At 39.4% G+C, this 20,117-nt stretch overlaps 2 long non-coding RNA genes across 3 annotated transcripts in view; both read left to right on the forward strand.

The window, feature by feature from the left end:
- Positions 1–1,933, forward strand: part of LOC137657821 (uncharacterized) — a 31,724-nt gene extending 29,791 nt beyond the window's left edge. For both annotated transcript variants that reach the window (XR_011047209.1, XR_011047210.1), the window contains exon 5: positions 1,827–1,933. This is a non-coding gene — a long non-coding RNA (uncharacterized lncRNA). The remainder of the gene's footprint in view (positions 1–1,826) is intronic.
- A 2,854-nt stretch (positions 1,934–4,787) lies between these two features.
- LOC137657822 (uncharacterized) lies at positions 4,788–13,798 on the forward strand. Its single transcript, XR_011047211.1, has 2 exons — positions 4,788–5,689; positions 13,253–13,798. It is a non-coding gene; the product is annotated as an uncharacterized lncRNA (long non-coding RNA).
- The last annotated feature ends 6,319 nt before the right edge of the window (positions 13,799–20,117 follow it).

Below are 20,117 nucleotides of genomic sequence, written 5' to 3' on the forward strand. Positions count from 1 at the left end.
TCAGATTGATAAGTAAATTTTAAGAAGCTTTAGCGAGAATTAGATTTTTTTCTTTACTTCCTTATGATTGTAGAGTGGGTACTTAGGGGAGGAAGTTTTTGCTAGTTTCTCGTTATATATGGGGGTAGAGGTAAAAGGGTACCAGTAATAATCATAAGATTTTTTTAGCTCTTTGGATATACCTTGTGCTTGGTATGATCTTGCCCACACTGGTGCAACACAAAGCTGTAGAGTAACTTCAGTGCCAGGGTGTGCTCTCAGGGTCTGTTCCCTAGCTGGTGTTTGTTTGGTGAAGATTGTTCTTAGTTGCTACTTTGGTTATATGGGCTCTTCAATAGTGTGCTGTCAAGGGTGACACCTGGGTAGACTGGTCAAGGGTAATTTTAGTTTAACCCCATTTGATTTTCAGCTTTTTCCTGGTGTTTGTTCAGGTGGAAGGCGCACGCACACCTGTTTAGCTTGGATTGGCATTGAGGTGTCACTTATTGTAGTAGATGGAGAGGGTAGTCAGGGCACTTTGTCTTTGATGATAGTGAAAGTCGGGCTGTTTGAAAATGCATCGGTCTGCATGCATGTACTTGCGGGTATTTTGGTTCTGCGGCTGGACTTTTGTACGATAAAAGGGATTTTGACGAAGGAAAAATCTATTTCTGGGTCGAACCTGTGGCGCCGGGCGAAAAGTCCTTCTTGTATACCTTTTCTGATAAAAACCTTCCAATTATACCAGAGAAAGATAAAAGCATGGAATGCTGAGGTTACAACCCTCGCGCGAGCACCTTTTGGGTGTCGTGTATAAAGCAAAGGCGCGTGAAATCCACTATTCACAGGTTGTCTTCCATTTAGTTAATTCCTTCGCCAAAGGGATGGGCCGATACAGAGGCCCTAGACACATCCCCATCGCCGCACCACCCACGCCACGACGCGAGCGCCATCTGAACAACATCCTTCTTTTTGGAATTCAAGTGTTGAATTGTTTCGTTGTGCTCTCTGTCTTTTTTTATCTATCGTGGATTTATTAAATAGCGTTGGCTCCTGCTGACCCTTGTTAAAGGCAGTTATACTATCCTCCATTTGCTTTTTCTACCCCCCATTTCTACAATGAAAAGCAGATTGGTAAGAAATTATTTAATGATGCTGGTATTTTAGTTGGAACCCCCTTCAGAAGATGCCCTATGGTAGTCATATGCCGTGGTAAGGACGAGAAAGACTTTAGCAGTGATTTTCTTCTCAAAACAGTCCTCAAACAGGTTTAATGGCAGACTGCAGTAGGATTTACCAAGGCTAAAACTAGCTTGGCAAGCAGACTTATTAAACAGTTGGTTGGATTTGGGCTGAGATCATGTGTTCATATAAATTGTATAAGATACAGTAACAATATTGGTCAATAGCTTTAGGGTATGATGGTCCTCAACCTGGTTTCAGCATGGCCACTATTTCCCTAAATTTTTTGGTTTTATGCTGTTGCACAGGTATTGAATGAAAGATTTTTGCCATCTAGGCAGATTAGTTTTATGGCAGCATTTAATTCTTTTAAGGTGATAGATTACTGGATGTGGAGATTTCCATGTAATACTGATTTGTAACCTAATTTCTTGTACTTTTTTTTCCAGGAAATTAATTTTCTCGTGATTAACTGTAAAATGTAAGAATTATAAACTAAAATTTTCAAATTAAAACTCAAGTTCCAACTTATATTCGTAAACTAATGTAAAGTACAGACTTTATTAAATAACTACCTGTTTTTCTTTGGTTTCAAAACTAAGCTTTTTTCTAGTATAATTATTGCTTTCAAAAATTTCCCCACTATTAAATTTAACATCTTGCAGAATGACACTGGAAGATGATTTAACAACTTTGACACCTAACATGTTTAGTGTTATTGGACCTTGTAGACTTGATCAACCAACTCTTCAGATTTACAACTGGGAACAAGGTAATTGACCAACTCGCAGACCTGATGTGCGAAAAACTACACTTGTATCTGCATGATCTGCATCTCTTCATATCTTTCTCATGATGAAGAGCCCCTCCATTAAAGAGGAAATCATGTAATTTAAGTGCATTTAGCTGTGTTGCAAAGATAGCATGGTTTATAGTATGTAATATGGCTGGATGTGAAGTTCTTCTGTAGGGTACATTCATGGGAAGTTTGGTAAGTAGTTACTTGCAAAGGAAATGTGTACTTAAATATTTACTTGATTAGGGAAATTTAGGTACTTGTGTATGTGAAGTTGGGGCTAGAGTAAGTTGTAGGTTTATATTATGTTATTAGTTAGGAAGTCAATTTGGCCCAAAGGTATGTTGCTAACAAATGGGCCTTACTCTCAAACTTTTTCTGCCTGGTACATCAAGTAGATTTATTAAAGTAGATGACATTGTTTAAAGGTCCTTTTTTACATTCTAAAGTACTAATACAAGGGCTGGTGGAAACTCGTACTGCTAATGTTGGTTTACACCAGGGGTCTGCATTAAACACAGTTTGCGGTGATCATAGATGTTAAATGAAGTTTCCATATGCAGATGATTGTTGATTACCACTGAAATACTTGCTGAGAAGGGTTGTAGTGACGAGACTTTGGAGAGGGTCGGAATAAGTAAATGTGGATGACTGAAACTGGTGTACAGTAATGAAGGTAGATACAGGATTAGCAATGCATGAAAGCAGGTGGAACAATTTAGATACTTGTGATATACTATAAATCAGGAGGGAGGATGTCAGGCTTGTTTATATAGGATGATACCATTTTGGGCCATACTGGAGGTAGTGGGAGTGGAATGTTAGTTTAAGCAGTCAAAATCTATAGCACTGCTGTAAGACCAGTATTAATGTATGGATTGGAAACGTGAGCTCAAAGATCAAGCAAAACATGGACTTGAGGATGCCGAGGTGGACTATGGGAATATCACACCTTGAAAGATGGAAAATTTTGACAAGGCAAGCATAATGAAGATTAGAGGTGATAGTGTAAGATTGTTGCAGGCGTGTCTAGGATGAATGATGGAGAGGGAGTGAAGAGGGCTTGGGATGAACCTTTTAGGTCGAGACAGAACTAGATCGAGACAAGGTGAAGGATATGGAGAGTTTTGGTGAAAGAGGGTGAGTTTGATAGAAGGCATTGGAGAGGGTGCATCAGGCAAGACCCCTTAATGTAAGCATAATGGTGGGAAAGTGGTATATGATCTTCATGAACAGTACCTTTAGGAATTTGTTCTAAATCGGTCATAACTATTATAGGTAGTTTTATTGGATCTTGCTAATCCTTCTGCAGCAGTTAGGTTATTTCTTAATTAGTGTTCTTTATATCAGTAATAGTGCAGTGGCATCCGATGATAAGGAAAAATTTATAGGTTGTGGAATTGGAACTTTTAACTAAATTTTAATGAATTTAGGTTAAGTTCATACTATAGCTACTTGTAAACTAATTTTGGTCAGTATTTTTGCAGTGACAATATAGATAAATTGTGAAAAAATCTGCGTACTTAATTAGAGTACCCTTTTGAATTTAATGGTAAATTTCGTACTCCATAGTGTTCAATCAGCAGAAAGATTCCTAGTTCTATAGTATGATCATGATCATATATTGTGGTACTGTCGAACCCACAGGAGGGTCATTGTTTAACAGTGAGATCTTGATCCAAGCAATGACCCAGTGTGCACCCTTGTAGAATGTTAGTTTGGTGTTGCCCCACATGGGCCTTCATGGTCAGTGGCTTGTCTGCATTTATCTGAAGTTATACCAAATATTTTACACAACCCTTAGCTGCTTAGGTTTATCCAGTCCTTTTTGGTGAGGGTTGTTTAGCTGGGCAGGTCAGTTTTGGCTGAACAGTGCCTCATTGGATGGCTCTCGCTTACCTGCCACTTTTCAAGCATGTGAGAAACTGCGCAGATTGATTAGTCAATTTTAAGAAGCTTTGGCGAGAATTGGATTCTTTGCTTTACTTAATTTTGATAGTAGAGTGGGTACTTAGGGGAGGAAGTTTTTGCTAGTTTCTCATAGGATATGGGGGTAGAGGTATTAGGGTACCAGTAATAATCATAAGAATTTTTTAGCTCTTTGGATATACCTTGTGCTTGGTATGATCTTGCCCACACTGGTGCAACACAAAGCTGTAGAGTAACTTCAGTGCCAGGGTGTGCTCTCAGGGTCTGTTCCCTAGCTGGTGTTTGTTTGGTGAAGATTGTTCCTAGTTGCTACTTAGGTTATACAGGTATGTGCTCTTCAATAGTGTGCTGTCAAGGGTGACACCTGGGTAGACTGGTCAAGGGTAATTTTAGTTTCACCAATTTGATTTAAATCTGTTTTCCTGGCTATTGTTCAGGTGGAAGGTGCACGCACACCTGTTTAGCTTGGGTTGGCATTGAGGTGTCACTTATTGTAGTAAATGGAGAGGGTAGTCAGGGCACTTTGTCTTTGATGATAGTGAAAGTCGGGCTGTTTGAAAAAACATCGGTCTACATGCATGTACCTGCGGGTATTTTGATTCTGCGGCTGGACTTTTGTACGATAGCGTTGGCTCCTGCTGACCATTGTTAAAGGCAGTTATACTATCCTCCATTTGCTTTTTCTACCCCCATTTCTACAATGAAAAGCAAATTGGTAAGAAATTATTCAATGAAGCTGGTATTTTGGTTAGAACCACCTTCAGAAGATGCTCTATGGTAGTCATATGCTGTGGTAAGGACGAGGAAGACTTTAGCAGTGATTTCTCAAAACAGTCCTCAAACAGGTTTAATAGCAGAATGCAGTAGGATTTACCATGGGTGAAACTAGCTTGGCAAGCAGATTTTTAAACAGTTGGTTGGATTTGGGCTGAGATCATGTGTTCATATAAATTGTATAAGATACACAGTAACAATATTGGCAATAGCTTTTGGGGATGATGGTTCTCAACCTGGTTTCAGCATGGCCACTATTTCCCTAAATCTTTGGGTTTTATGATGTTGCACAGGAATTGAATGATTTTTGCCATCTAGGCCGATAAGTTTTATGGCAGCATTTAATTTTTTTGAGGTGATAGATTACTGGATGTGGAGATTTCAATGTTAGAAACTATTTTGTAACCTAAATTCTTGTACTTTTTTTCCAGGAAATTAAATTTCTCATGGATGTTAACAGTAAAATGTAAGAAATTATAAAAACTAAAATTTTCATATTATAAATTAAGTTTAACTTATTTTTGTAATGCAAGTACAGACTTTTAAATAACTAAGTTTTTCTTCGGTTTCAAAACTAAACTTTTCTTTCTAGTATAATTGTTGCTTTCTCAACCATTAAATTTAAGGTTATCTTGCAGAATGACTGGCACAAGATTTAAAAATTCCAACATCTAACATGTTTTGTTACTGGACCTTGTGGAGTTGATCAACCAACTCTTCAGACTAACAACTGGGAACAAGCTAATTGATCAACTCGCAGACCTGATATGCGAAAAACCACACTTGTATCTGCGTTATCTTGCAGAATGACTGGCACAAGATTTAAAAATTCCAACATCTAACATGTTTTGTTACTGGACCTTGTGGAGTTGATCAACCAACTCTTCAGACTAACAACTGGGAACAAGCTAATTGATCAACTCGCAGACCTGATATGCGAAAAACCACACTTGTATCTGCATGATCATCTCTTCTTATCTTTCTCATGACAAAGAGCCCCTCCATTAAAGAGGAATTCATGTAAAGTATGTAAGTGCATTTTTGCTGTTGCAAAAATAGCATGGTTTATAGTTTACGTAATATGGCTGGATGTTATGTTCTTCTGTAGGGAATATTCATGGGAAGTTTGGTAAGTAGTTACTTTCTAAGGAAATGTGCTTAGTTTTACTAGATTAGGGAAATTTAGGTCCTTGTATGTATGTGAAGTTAGGGCTAGGGAAAGATGTAGGTAGATATTAGTCTTAATAGTTAGGGAAGTCAATTTGGCACAAAGTTATGTTGCTAACAAATGGGCCTTACTCTCAAACTTGTTCTGGTACATTAAAGTAAGTAGTTTTATTTAAGTAGATGAGCCATTGTTTTAAGGTCATTCTTTACAATCTAACAGACTAAAATAACGCGAATTGTTAGTGTTGGATTATACCAGGGGTCTGCATTAATACTATGTGGTGATCATAGATGTTATATAAGAAGGTTCCATATGCAGATGATTGTTGATTACCACAAATACTTGCTGAGAAGGGTTGTAGTGACGAGACTTTGGAGAGGGTCGGAATAAGTAAATGTGGTTGACTGAAACTGATGTACAGTAATGAAGGTAGATACAGGATTAGCAATGCACGAAAGCAGGTGGAACAATTTAAATACTTGGGATATACTATAAATCAGGAGGGAGGATGTCAGGCTTAAGTTTAGAATAGAATGATACCATTTTGGAGCATACTGGAGGTAGTGGGAGTGAAATGTTAGTTTAAGCTGTCAAAATCTATGGCACTGCAATGAGACAAGTGTTAATGTATGGATTGGAAACATGAGCTCAAAGATCATGCAAAGCATGAGGATTCGAGAATGCCGATGTCGTTTATGGGAATATCACACCTTGATAGATGGAAAATTAAGAAATAAGAATGGCAAGCATAGTGGAGATTAGAGGTGATGGTGTAAAGAATTGTTGCGGGCACATCTTCAGGATGAATGATGAAGAGGGAGTGAGGAGGGCTTGGGATGAACCTTTTAGGGAGAGGCAGAGAACTAGATGGAGATAAGGTAAAGGATATGGAGGGTTTTGGTGAAAGAGGATGTTTGATAGAAGGCATTGGAGAGGGTGCATCAGGCAAGACCCCTTAATGTAGGTATTATGGTGGGAAAGTGGTATATGATCTTCATGAACAGTACCTTAAGGAATTTGTTATAAATTTTTCATAACCATTATAGGTAGTTTATTGGATCTTGCCAATCCTCCTGCTGCAGTTGGGTTCTTAGTCATTCTTAGTGTTCTTTATTTCAGATTTACAGTGCATGGAGTAAATATGGGATCAGATGATAAGGAAACATTCTTAGGTTGTGGAATTGGAACTTTAAACTGTAAATTTTAATAAATTTAGTTAAAAGTTCATACTAAACTACTTGTGAACTCATTTTGGTCAGTATTTTTGAGGTGACAATGTAGATTAATTGTGAAAAAAGTAGTGTATTTAATTAGAGTACCCTTTTGAATTTAATGGTAAATTTCGTACTCCTTCGTCTTCAAACAGCAGAAAGACTCCTACTTCTATAGTATGATCATGATCATATATTGTGGTACTGTCGAACCCACAGGAGGGTCATTGTTTAACATTGAGATCTTGATATGAGCAATGAGGACCCATGTGGGCACCCTCGTAGAATGTTAGTTTAGTGTTGCCCCACATAGGCCTTCATGGTTGGTGGCTTATCTGTATTTATCTGAAGTTATTCCCAATATTTTACACTTTAACCCTTAGCTGCTTAGGCTTATCCAGTCCGTTTTGGTGAGGGTTGTTCAGCTGGGTAAGTCAGTTTTAGCTGAACAGTGCCTCATTGTATGGCTCTCGCTTACCTGCCACTTATCAATCATATGAGAAACTGCCCTGATTGGCTAGTCAATCTTAAGAAGCTTTTGAGATTTAGATTCTTTGCTTTGCTTCCTTATGATTGTAGATTGGGTACTTAAGGTAGGAAGTTTTTTCTAGTTTCTCATTGGACATGTGGGTGAGGTATTAGGGTTCCAGTAATAATCATAAGATTTTTTTAGCACTGTATTATTTGTGCATGGTATGATCTTGCCAACACTGGTGCATCATAAAGCCGTAGAGCAACTTCAGTGCCAGGGCGTGCTCTCAGGATCTGTTCCCTAGCTGGTGTTAAGTTTGCTGAAGAGATTGGCCGTAGTTGCTACTTCGGTTTTATATGCTCTTAAATGGAGTGTGCTGTCAAGGGTGACACCTAGGTACTGGTCAAGGGTAATTTTAGTTTCACCCCATTTGATTTTCTGCTTTAGTTTTCCTGGCAATTCTTCAGGTGGAAGGTGTGCACCTGTTTAGCTTGGATTGGCATTGAGGTGTCACTTATTGTAGTAAGATGGAGAGGGTAGTCAGGGCACTTCTCTTTGATGATGGTCAGTCACTGTTTGAAAACACTCAGGTCTGCATGTATGTACCTGCAGGTATTTTTGTTCTGGCTGGACGTTTGTATGATAAATAATGTCGGCACCTGCTGACCCTTGTTATAGGCTGTTATACTATCCTATCTGCTTTTTCTACCATCCATTTCTACAATTAAAAGCAGATTGGTAAGAAATGGTTCAATGTTGCTGGTATTTTAGATTGAACTTCCTTCAGAAGATGCCCTATGGTAGTCATATGCCACGGTAAGGACGACAGACTTAGCAGTGATTTACTTCTCAAACCAGTCCTCAATTAGGGTTAATAGCAGACTGCAGTAGGATTTACCAGGGCTAAAACTAGCTAGGCAAGCAGACTTTTTTTTTTAAACATTTGGTTGGATTTGGGCAAAAATAATTTGTTCATATAAATTGTACAGGATACACTCTAACAATATTGGTAAATAGCTTTTGGGATGATGGTTCTCAACCTGGTTTCAGCATGGCCACCATTTCCCTAAATCTTTTGGATTTATGCTGTTGCACAGCAATTGAATGAAAAATTTTTGCTATCTAAGCAGATTAGTTTTATAGCAGCATTTAATTCTTTTAAGGTGATAGATTACTGGATGTGGAGATTTCCATGTAAGAAGCTGATTTGTAACCTAATTTCTTTTACTTTTTTCCAGGAAATTAATTTTCTCATGAATGTTAACTGTGAAATGTAAATTTTTAAGTAATTATAAAAACTAAAATTTTCATTAATGAAAATAGTTGTAACTTATTTTTGTAAAGTAATGTAAAGTACGGACTTTACTAAATAACTAGTTTTTCTTTAGTTTCAAAACTAAATACCTTTCTTTCTAGTGTAATTACTGCTTTCAAAGGTTTCCCAAACATTAAATTCAACATTATCTTGCAGAATGATATTGGCACAAGATTAAAAAATTTTAACACCTAACATGTTTTGTGTTACTGGACCCTGTATACTTGATCAACCAACTCTTCAGAGTTACAACTGGGAAGAAGCTAATTGATTAACTCGCAGACGTGAAGTGCAAAAAACCACTTGTATCTGCCATATCTGTATCTCTTCATACCTTTCTCATGACGAAGAGCCCCTCCATTAAAGAGGAATTCATGTAAAGTATGTTAGTGCATTTTCTGTTGCAAAGATAGCATGGTTTATAGCTTATGTAATATGACTGGATGTTAGGTTCTTCTGTAGGGTACATTCATGGGAAGTTTTAGTTACGTACTTGCAAATGAAATGTGCTTTGTTTTCCTGGCAATTGTTCAGGTGAAAGGCACACACCTGTTTAGCTTGTATTGGCATTGAGGTCACTTATTGTAGCAGATGGAGAGGGTAGTCAGGGCACTTATCTCTTTGATGGGGAAAGTCGGACTGTTTGATAATGAGCCGGTCTGCATGCATGTACCTGCAGGTATATTGGTTCTGTCTGGACTTTTGTATTATGTTGAATAGCGTCTGCACCTGTTCTGACCCTTCTTAAAGGCTGCTATACTATCCTCTATCTGCTCTTTCTACCATCCATTTCTACAATGAAAAGCAGATTGGTATGCAATGATTCAATGATGCTGGTATTTTAGTTTGAACCACCGTCAGAAGATGCCCTATGGTAGTCATGTACCGCAGTAAGGATGACACTTTAGCAGTGATTTGCTTCTCTAACCAGTCCTCAATCAGGTTCAATAGCAGACTGCAGTAGGTTTTACCAGGGCTAAAACTAGCTAGGCAAGCAGACTTTTTTTTTAAACAGCTTGTTGGATTTGGGCCAAAATAATTTGTCCATATAAATTGTACAGGATACACTAACACTTTTTAACTAAATTTTAATTTAGTTTAAAGTTCATACTATAGCTACTTATAAACGAATTTTGGTCAGTATTTTTGCAGTGACAATATAAAGTGTGAAAAAAGTAGTCTAGCACCCTTTTGAATTTAATGGTAAATTTTGAACTCCTTATTCTTCAATTAGCAGAGATTCCTGCTTCTATCGTATGATCATATTCATGTATTGTGGTACTGTCGAACCCACAGGAGGGTCATTGTTTACCAGCGAGATCTTGATCTGAGCAATGAGGACCCACTGGGCACGCTCATATAATGTTCGTTTGGTGGTGCCCCACATGGGCCTTCATGATTGGTGGCTTATCTTCATTTATCTGAAGTTATACCCAATATTTTACACTTTAACCCTTAGCCGTTGAGTTTTATCCAGTCCTTTTTGGTGAGGGTTGTTCAGCTGGGCAGGTCATTGTTTTGGCTGAACAGTGCCTCATTGGATGGCTCTCGCTTACCTGCCACTTTTCAAGCATGTGAGAAACTGTCCAGATTGGTTAGTCAATCTTAAGCAGCTTTTGAGAGGATTGGATTCTTCACTTTGCTTCCTTATGATTGTAGATTGGGTACTTAGAGGAGGATATTTAAAGATTTTGCTAGTATCTTGTTGGATATGGGGGTAGAGGTATTAGGGTACCAGTAATAATCATAAGAATTTTTTAGCTCTTTGGATCTACCTTGTGCATTGTATGATCTTGCCTACACTGGTGCATCTAAAAGCCGTAGAGCAATTTCAGTGGCCGTGCTCTCTCTGGGTCTGTTCCCCTGCTGGTTGGTGTTAGTTTGTTGAAGAGATTGTTCTTAGTTACTATAGTTTTGTGCTCTTCAATGGAGTGTGCTGTCAAGGGTTACACCTAGGTAGACTGGTCGAGGGTTATTTTAGTTTCACCCAATTTGATTTTCAGCTTTGTTTTCCTGGCAATTGTTCAGGTGGAAGGCGCACACCTGTTTAGCTTGGATTGGCGTTTAGGTGTCACTTATTGTAGTAGATGGAGAGGGTAGTCAGGGCACTTCTCTATGATGGTGAAAGTCGGTTCGAAAATGCACCGGGTCTGCATATACCTGCAGGTATTTTGGTTCTGTCTGGACTTTTGTATGATAAATGGCGTCGGCACCTTCTCTGACCCTTGTTAAAGGCCGTAATACTATCCTCTATCTGCATTTTCTACCATCCATTTCTACAATGAAAAGCAGATTGGCAAGCAATGATCCAATGATGCTGGTATTTTAATTTGAACCACCTTCAGAAGATGCCCTATGGTAGTCATATGCCGCGGCAAGGACGACAGACTTAGCTATGATTTGCTTCTCAAACCAGTCCTCAATCAGGTTTAATAGCAGAAAGCAGTAGGATTTACCAGGGCTAAAAGTAGCTTGGCAAGCAGAATGTTTTTAAACCATTGGTTGGATTTGGGCCAAGATAATTTGTTCATATAAATTGTACAGGATACACGGTAGCAATATTGGTCAATAGCTTTTGGGGATGATGGTTCTCAACCTGGTTTCAGCATGGCCACTATTTCCCTAAATCTTTGCGATTTATGCTGTTACACAGGAGTTGAATTAAACATTTTTGCCATCTAGGCAGATTAGTTTTATGGCAGCATTTAATTCTTTTAAAGTGATAGATTATTGGATGTGTAGGTTTCCATGTAATACTTATGTAACCTAATTTCTTGTACTTTTTCCCTGAAATTAATTTTCTCATGAAATTTTACAGTAAAATGTAATTAATTAACTAAAATTTTCATATTAAAAATTTAAGACTTTATTAACTACCAGTTTTTCTTCGGTTTCAAAACTAAATTCCTTTTTCTTTCTAGTATAATTACTGCTTTCAAAGGTTTCCCAACCATTAAATTCAACATTACCTTGCAGAATGATACTGGCACAAGATTAGACAATTTCAACACCTATCATGTTTAGTGTTACTGGACCTTGTAGACTTCATCAACCAACTCTTCAGACGTACAACTGGGAAAAAGCTAATTGATCAACTCGTAGACCTGATGTGCAAAAAACCACTCTTGTATCTTCATGATCTGCATCTCTTCGTACCTTTCTCATGATGAAGAGCCCCTCCATTAAGGAGGAATTCATGTAAAGTATGGTGGTGCATTTTCTGTTGCAAAGATAGCATGGTTTATAGCTTATGTAATATGACTGGCATTTTCTGTTGCAAAGATAGCATTAGCATGGTTTATAGATAATGTAATATGACTATGTTAAGTTCTTCTGTAGGGTACGTTCATGGGAAGTTTGGTAAGTAGTTACGTACTGTACCTGCAAATGAAATGTGCGTTGTTTGCCTGTCGATTATTCAGGTGGAAGGCGCACACCTGTTTAGCTTGGATTGATATTGAGGTCATTTATTGTAGTAGATGGAGAGGGTAGTCAGGGCACTTGTCTCTTTGATGGGGAAAGTCGGACTGTTTGAAAATGCACCGGTCTGCATGTATGTACCTGCGGGTATATTGGTTCTGTCTGGACTTTAGTATTATGTTGAATAGCGTCGGCACCTGTTCTGACCCTTCTTAAAGGCCGTAATACTATCCTCTATCTGAATTTTCTACCATCCATTTCTACAATGAAAAGCAGATTGGTAAGCAATGATTCAATGCTGCTGGTTTTTTAGTTTGAACCACCAGAAGATGCCCTATGGTAGTCATATACCGCAGTAAGGATGACACTTTAGCAGTGATTTGCTTCTCAAACCAGTCCTCAATCAGGTTTAATAGCAGACTGCAGTAGGATTTACCAGGGCTAAAACTAGCTTGGCAAGCAGACTTGTTTTTAAACAGTTGGTTGGAATTGGGGCCCAAATAATTTGTCCATATAAATTTTACAGGATACATGGTAACAATATTGGTAAATAGCTTTTAGGGATGATGGTTCTCAACCTGGTTTCAGCATGGCCACTATTTCCCTAAATCTTTGGGATTTATGCTGTTGCACAGGAATAGGAAGATTTTTGCTATCTGGGCAGATCAGTTTTATGGCAGCATTTAATTCTTTTAAGGTGATAGATTATTGGATGTGGAAATTTCCATGTAATAAACTGATTTGTAACCTAATTTCTTGTATTTTTTTCCAGATAATTAATTTTCTCATGAATGTTAACAGTAAAATTGAATTAAGTAATTATAAACTAAAATTTTCATACTAATAAAAATAGTTCTAACTTATTTTTGTAAAGTAATGTAAAGTACAGACTTTATTAAATAACTACTAGTTTTTCTTCGGTTTCAAAACTAAATACCTTCTTCTTTCTAGTATAATTACAGCTTTTAAAAGTTTCCCAACCATTAAATTTAACATTATCTTGCAGAATGACACTGGCACAAGATTCAACAACTTCAACACCTAAAATGATTAGCGTTACTGGACCTTGTAGACTTGATCAACCAACTCCTAACTGGGAACAAGCTAATTGATAAACTCGCTGACTGTGAAAAACCACTCTTGTATCTGCATGATCTGCGTCTCTTCATATCTTATGACAAAGAGCCCCTCCATTGAAGAGGAATTCATGTAAAGTATGTTAGTGCATTTTAGTTGTTGCAAAGATAGCAATGTTCATAGTTTACGTAATATGGCTGGATGTTAAGTTCTGTAGGGTGCATTCATGGGAAGTTTGGTAAGTAGTTACTTGTAAAGGAAATGTGCTTAAAGTTTTAAATGTTGAGTAGGAAAATTTAGGTACTTTTATGTATGTGAAGTTGGGGCTAGAGAAAGTTTTAGGTAGATATTAGTCATTAGTTAGGGAAGTCAATTTGACACAAAGGTGTTGCTAACAAATGGGTCTTACTCTCAAACTTGTTCTGCCTGGTACATTAAAGTAAAGTCTTATTTAAGTAGACGAGCCATTGTTATAGGTCATTCTTTACAATCTAACGGCAAGAAAATTGTAAATTTAATTAGTTTGGTCTTTTAAATGCATAGATTTTTCTAAAACTAAATTTTACAGTACAAAGGAGGGGGGTAAATCTCCATTCTTTAAAGTGCAAAATTAGCTCTGTACAAACTAAAGTATTCTTGAAAAGTGCTTTCATAGTGAAAAAAAATGCTAAGCAACTTTTATTTATAACAGCCCTGATAATGTTTTGCAGCTTTGTCTTTAGTGAAATTTGCTTTAGGAATAGACTAAATCTGATTGTCAACTTTACTGTAGGGAAGCTGAATTAACAATGCTATGTGGAGGGACTTGACACATCTGTCATTGTTAGGAGACACATCTGTCATTGTTAGGACTAGCTTAGTTTAAAGTTTGAGCCTCCTTTGTATTTGGAGTACTGAGGTTCAAAGTTTGAGACTAGTACAGTCAAATGCTTTAAAGCATGTACTCTAGGCTACTGCCACTCTTATATGCCCATCATGGAAATTTCCAGTTTTCATAATTCAAATTTATTGTATTTGCAATAATCCACATGACCTGTTTGATTTTGAAATAATAAATTATACATGGTATTTTAGTTTTTTAAATGAATTTCCCCATTGAAAGCTTGGAACAAGAGAAAATATGGAAGCTGGTTCTCCAACAGGTAATGAAATTTTAAAATTCCATGGACTAACAGTTAACATAGATTTAAAGTGAATGGAAATTTTGAAGACTTGAATTACATTGTGGTTTCTTAAACTATTATTGAAATCTTGATAATATACTTTAATGTTAGAACTGCTAAAACTTTATGTAACTGTTTTATCTAGACAGTACATCTAATGAAATTGAATGGGTCAGCATTATATTATGAAGTTTAAAAATTTTGAGTAAACTTTAAAACATTAAATTTAAATATTTTTTAAACTCTTGGATGTTAAGTTATTCCTGGGATATGCGGTGATACAATTTTCTGAATGATAGTTGAACCTGATATTTTAGGTATTGTCATTGATTAAATACCCTAATGCCATAGAACCTGAAACTCATTTTGGTAGTTACACTGGGCAGCAAAGTTTTTAAGTTGCCTCAATCAATAGCGCTTCATACGTAATTATAGAATGTTAAGCTTAAACTATGGTCTTTGTTGGCTGCTATAGTTATCCTTAAACATTAAGTCTTAATGAGGCTTGAGAAATTTTGAACAGCCTAATCAAGATTTTTCTAATTCTTTTAATTTAGTGGGAATCTTTGATTATAGGAGTTGGTTGATACTTGAAGCAATTTTCTCAGTTTCTCAAATTTTTAGGCTCGAGTCTTGAATGTTTGGTGCTAGTATATTGTCTTTGACAAGCCAGATAACAAAATTTAGTATTTTAAGAACTAGTTAAATATATGCTGATTTGGTGGATCTGCTGAAATTTTAGACAGGTAGTGGTAAGAGTGAATGTTGGATAAGACTGAAGCTATGGTAAGCATTAACGAAGGTACAGACAGGTATACTATGTATGAAAGTAAAGGCTGTTATTAAACAGATGAAAAAATAAATACTTAGGATCTACTGTAAAGTCATGAGGGAGGGTGATAAGTTGAGAATAGGATAAAAGGGATTTTGACGAAGGAAAAATCTATTTCTGGGGAGAGACCTGTGACGCCCGGCGAAAAAGTCCTTCTTTGTACTTTTTCTGATATAAATCTTCCAAATATACCAGAGAAAATTAAAAGCATGGAATGCAGAGGTTACAACCCTCGCGCGAGCACCTTGTTGGTGTCGTATATCTAACAAGGGCGTTTGTAAAACACTATTCACAGGCTGTCTTCCATTTAGATAATCCCTTCATCAAAGGGGGAGGGCCGTGACAGGCCCTAGAGAATACAGTTGGGTTACCCTACCGACACCCACCACTCGCGCTCACTAGGTCATCCTTCTGCAAGAACATATGGCTTGGCAAGGAAAGGGTGGGTCCGTACAAAAATCATCGGGAAGGGTTTCGCCGGGCGTCACAGGTCTCTCCCCAGAAATAGATTTTTCCTTCGTCAAAATCCCTTTTCTGGGTCGAACCTGTGACGGCCGGCGAAAAAGTACCAGAGAATGCCTTCCAAGCCCAATAAATTAATAACATAATGAGGAGAATACAATCACCATGTACGACAATACTATGATATAATAAAGTAATCGTCCAATTACCAACCAGCCAAATGACATAGGGAACGTAAGGTTAAATAATAATGACGACAAGGAACCAACTGAGTGTCGAATCGCAAAAGGCATCAAACCTTACATGTCTAAGTATATCTAAACATTAAAGGAACGGTAACTACAATAACAGTTAAACCATAGGAATTAAACATGGCAAATATCATAGGGCTAACGAACTACCAAGGAGAGCGGCGACGTGGTGTGAGTGGCGGGTAGGAGGGAGAAGAGAAGAGATGGAAGAAAGGAAGAAGAGGAGATTAATGGGGAGAGATAAGGCTCCCCCCTGCCATCGTTGGGTATTTAAGGGCCTGTAAGATCTTTAGATATTGGCGTTTGACAACCATAGGGGATTTCCAACCCGTATATTTTTTTAAAATCATCAAAGTCCCTGTTCTGGAAATCATTGTTGGAGGCATCTACTGTCCGTATATCATGAGCCTGGGGAAATGATTCCGGATTAGTATGTTTAATGAAGTAGAGGATTTGTTGCCTGATACCGTGAATGGAAATAGTACCTCCTTGTTCCCTGATAACCAAGGAGCCAGACGATCGGGTGGCAGTTCTAGCTAAAAAGGGGCTTGAGAGTGTGACTGTACACGGAGAAAAATCCTGGGGATGAAGAATAATCTTCCGAGAGGAGCACCTATTTTGCGGATCCTCATTTTTTAGCTAGGGAAGCTTTGTCTGGAAAGGAGTACTTCGGCTGAAGGGAGGAAATCTGTTTTCCGGGTTTCGTGAGAGCTGCTAGTTCTGATGTTCCATCACCTGAAGCTATAGCCGTTAGAAATAAAGTCTTCCTAAGAAGAGTGATATAAGAGCAGGATTCATTGTCCGTGTCCATCGCAAGTTTGAGAACACCGTTCAGAGACCAAGAGTCCTTTTGTGGCCGAACCGAAGGTAGAAGCCTAGCACATGTTTTTGGGGTTGATGAGAAATAGGAATCAGCTAGGTTAATGTTGAACCCAACAAGGTAGATCTTCTTCAAAGCTGACTTGATGGTGGTTAAAGTGCTAACTGTTAGGCCTTTGTCAAATAGGAACCTCAAGAAAGAGATGGCTAAATGCGGGGACATACGAGTATGGTCTGCACTCTTAGGGGACCTACTAGTTGTTAACGGCCGAATCATATTGGCGAATTGTCGAGTCCCTTTTTTGTCCCATTCGATGAAGAGATCGTTTCCGGTTCAATGTTCGCATCTCTACGAGCTGCCAACTTCCTGTAGTCCACAAAGTTAGAGTTTTGGCTATCCTTGAGTAATCTGACACAGTGAGTTTGGATACTCGGGTCAGTTTGAGGAACGGGATCCGGATGGGACTGAGTTTCAACTCGAGGAGGAGAGGAAACCAACTGTTCTTGGCCAGTGAGGTGGTACTAAAGCCACTGCGCCCGGGAAGGAGCGTAGTTTGTGTAAAAGTTTTTAGAAGATTCCCTGGGGGAGATAGGGAAATCTTCTTCTAATGGTTCCAATCCCGGGGTAATGCGTCCATGGCATAAGCCCGAGGGTCCAGGGTTGGGGTCACATAACAAGGAAGTTAGTGATTCATCTGAGTTGCGAATAGATCTACCTGGAGGCCTGGAACGAGCCTGAGTATCCACCGGAATGAAATTATGTCTAGAGACCATTCTGACTCCAGTGGATCCGTCCTGGATAGTGAGTCCGCTCTCACATTCTGGCCTCCCGCTAGGTGAGGTGCTGACAGGAACCAGTTCTCTTCTGTTGCCCAGGCGAAGATAGTGACCAGGATCTGATTCAGGTTGGGTGACTTGGATCCTCCCCTGTTGACGTAGTGTACTGCGTCTGTGCTGTCTGACACTACTCTGATGTGGGTCGACCTCGGAGGAGAGTCTCTCTTCAGGGTCAAGAACACTGCCATGGCTTTGAGAACAATGATATGGGACTGTTTCATGGAGAGTGACCAAGAACCTGAAACATCTGATGTTCGGAGTAATCCCCCCCATCCACTTAGAGACGCGGCTGTATGGAATGTCACTTGTGGAGGTGGGAATTGTAGAGGAACCGATTTGGAGAGGTCCTTCGGTTCGGACCATGGGTGTAGTCTCATTTTCAAGACAGAGGGGATCTTCGAGACCATGTCTCTTATAGGTACTGTAGCTCTCTTTCTCCAAACTCGATTGATGTCTTTGAGTTTGGCTTTTATTAGATCTGTTACTGAAGTGAATTGGAAAAGTCCGAGGATACTTTCTAAGGCTCTTCGGACACCTGTTTGTGTTTGAGAAAATTTTTTTTTTTTGATCTTGGAAACTATTCCTCTTACCTTTTGGAAGGGAGAGACAACGTGTGCTTCGAAAGGTCCCACTGAATGGCTAACCATTCTAAGCGGACTGATGGTTGCAGGCGAGATTTTTTGGAGATTGACCAGAAATCACAGGTTGTCGAGAAATTGGAATAATTCCTTCGTAGCTCTGTTGCCTTCTATGACCGGCCGGGCCCAAATGAGCCAACCGGCCAGATAAGCAATGATCTGTATCTCTTGGTTCCTGAGTTGTTCTAACACTCTCTCTCCTAGTTTTGTGAATATCCTGGGATCAATGTTGAGGCCAGAGGGCATGTCTTGAACACAAAGGCTTTCCTGCTTAGGCGGAAACCCAGATAAGAAGAGAAGTTTCGAGCTAAAGGCGCAAGATAATAGTCGTCGGTAAGATCGACAGAGGTGGTGACGGTCCTACGGGGAAGTAAGGTCCGTACCTGAGAGATAGTCAACATCCGGAACTTGTCGCAGAGAATGTAAGAGTTTAGCTTGACAAGTCCAGGTCCACTCTCAATGCCGCCAAGCCTTTCTTCGGAATTGTGAACAGGTGGCTTTGGAACTTCAGTGATCGATCCCGTTTGATTGCTTCTTCTTGAGTAACCCTGTGGTGTACTCTTCCAGGATGGGAGTGGATTTCTGGGAGAAGGTCACTGGTGGAGGAGGAGGACCTTGTGACCATTTTCACCTCAAACCTTTAGAGATTATGCTATGAGCCCACAGACCGAAGGTCCAATGGTCTCGAAAGTGGTAAAGTCTACCCCCTACCGGGACCACCGCGTTGTGAGGGGGTGAATCTAGGTACTTTCCTTCTCCGAGCCCCCTTTTTTCTAGGTCCGTCTCGATGGCGAGACTGTCTTCTACTCCTGTAGCTTCCTCTCTGGTGTCCACGAGAGGAGCCTGAGGGTTCGGATCTAGGGCTGTATGCAGGTAAAACATCCCAACGGGGTTGGGCTGTGTACCTGGGGAATCAGTGAGGTAGACCACCTGATGAGGGGGATTTGGATGCATAGACGTCGAATCGGAGGGAGGCTGTGATGACGAGTGGGTAACCGACTATCGATTCCTGTCTGATAGAGGCCTCAGACAGAACGTATTTCCCACAACTAACCCGATCAGACCATCAAACGTGTAGGTCGAATTGGAAGGGCAGATCTTGGAATTATCGTAACCCCCAGACTGACAACATCCTGGTCCAGACAGATCGGGCCTGCCCTTTAGGAAATAATACTGTTACCTTCGGTACCTTGTCTAACCTAACCAAGGCAATCTCTTTCAATCGAATGAATCCGTTGAACGGGAATTCTAGTACCTGGGAGTAAATTCTAGGTCCCCCAGAGGGAGGATGTCTATGCCATCCAGATTTATGGTACCATCTATATATGGAACATGTAAGGCAAATCTCTATGCGTTGTTTTTATCGAAGGAGGTTACTTCGATATGCCTGGGGCTGTAGGGGGAAACTTCTGAGTTCCTGAACGGATCTGACTCACTACCATACTTTTGAGCTCCGTCATAGCCCCTTGGTTTTCCTTAGAATGTGTTGCTTTTAGCAGTCACGGTTTATGCAGGGTAACATGAACATCAGGATCCATTAAGGGTCCTAGGTCGGTGACGTAGGTAATTGCAAAGCTGAAGGCTCAAAATTCATCCCCACCTACCTGCCCGTCCATGGGGTCGTCGTCCAACCTTAGAGAGGACACTCTGAGGAGATAGGGACCTCTAGATGGAGCATTTCTTCCCAACCTTGATAACCAAGGGCGGAGAGCCTCTCTTGCAGGCCAGAGAGATTCATCATCATCCTGACGGGAACCATGTAGGCGAACCTTCTGTAAAAGAAAGGGGACAT

The sequence above is a fragment of the Palaemon carinicauda genome, chromosome 18 (assembly GCF_036898095.1).
Source record: "Palaemon carinicauda isolate YSFRI2023 chromosome 18, ASM3689809v2, whole genome shotgun sequence".
NCBI lineage: Eukaryota > Metazoa > Arthropoda > Malacostraca > Decapoda > Palaemonidae > Palaemon > Palaemon carinicauda.